At 40.9% G+C, this 841-nt stretch overlaps 1 non-coding gene across 1 annotated transcript; it reads right to left on the reverse strand.

Annotated features, from left to right (window-relative positions):
• Window positions 1-392: 392 nt before the first annotated feature.
• On the reverse strand, window positions 393-465 carry TRNAG-UCC (transfer RNA glycine (anticodon UCC)). The gene has a single exon. It is a non-coding gene; the product is annotated as a tRNA-Gly (tRNA).
• Window positions 466-841: the final 376 nt, after the last annotated feature.

Below are 841 nucleotides of genomic sequence, written 5' to 3' on the forward strand. Positions count from 1 at the left end.
ATCTAAACTTCTCATGGTTACAAACATGTAAGAAGGCTTTAGAGTCTTCTGTGGCACAAACAAAATTACAACCACCTCTATGCATTTGAAGAGTCTCTCTCTTTAAATTTCAGTTTAATTGATTCATTTAGGTCTTTGTCTGTGGTTCTTGTCTCTTTTTGGATATCTCCTGCTCATTGATCTGTTTGCAGTGTGTTTTATTCTATGTTTTTGGGCTCTCTCTCTCTCTCTCTCTCTCTGTATCTCTTTTCCTCTATCCATAACTGAGCACTATTCCCTTTATTTCTGTCAGTCTCTCTCTCCCTTTGGGTATCTTATTCCATCTTTTTCTTCTCCCTTCTTTTTTTTTTTGTTTTTGTTTTTGCCACACCATGTGGCATGTGGGATCTTAGTTCCCTGAGCAGGGATCGAACCTGCACCCCCTGCATTGGAAGTGCATTGTCTTAACCACTGGACCACCAGGGAAGTCCCTCTTCTCCCTTCTTAATCTCCTCTTTTAACAGGTGCTAAAGGGTTCTAAAGGACAGTTCTCTGGTCTCCCTTTTTATCTTCCATGTTCTTTCTGTTTTCTTAGCTTTTTATCTTCCACAAGAGATATTGATCTATAGTTTTCTTTTTTTGTATTGTCCATGTCTCTTTTTGGTATCAGGGTAACACTAGCCTCATAAAATGCATTGGGAAGTGTTCCTTCATCTTTTATTTTCTGGGCGAGATTGTGTAGAATTGGTGTTATTTCTTCTTTAAAAGTTTGGTAGAGGGCTTCCCTGGTGGCACAGTGGTTGAGAATCTGCCTGCCAATGCAGGGGACACGGGTTCGAGCCCTGGTCTGGGAGGATCCCAC

This window comes from Balaenoptera acutorostrata, chromosome X (genome assembly GCF_949987535.1).
Source record: "Balaenoptera acutorostrata chromosome X, mBalAcu1.1, whole genome shotgun sequence".
Taxonomy (NCBI): Eukaryota; Metazoa; Chordata; class Mammalia; order Artiodactyla; family Balaenopteridae; genus Balaenoptera; species Balaenoptera acutorostrata.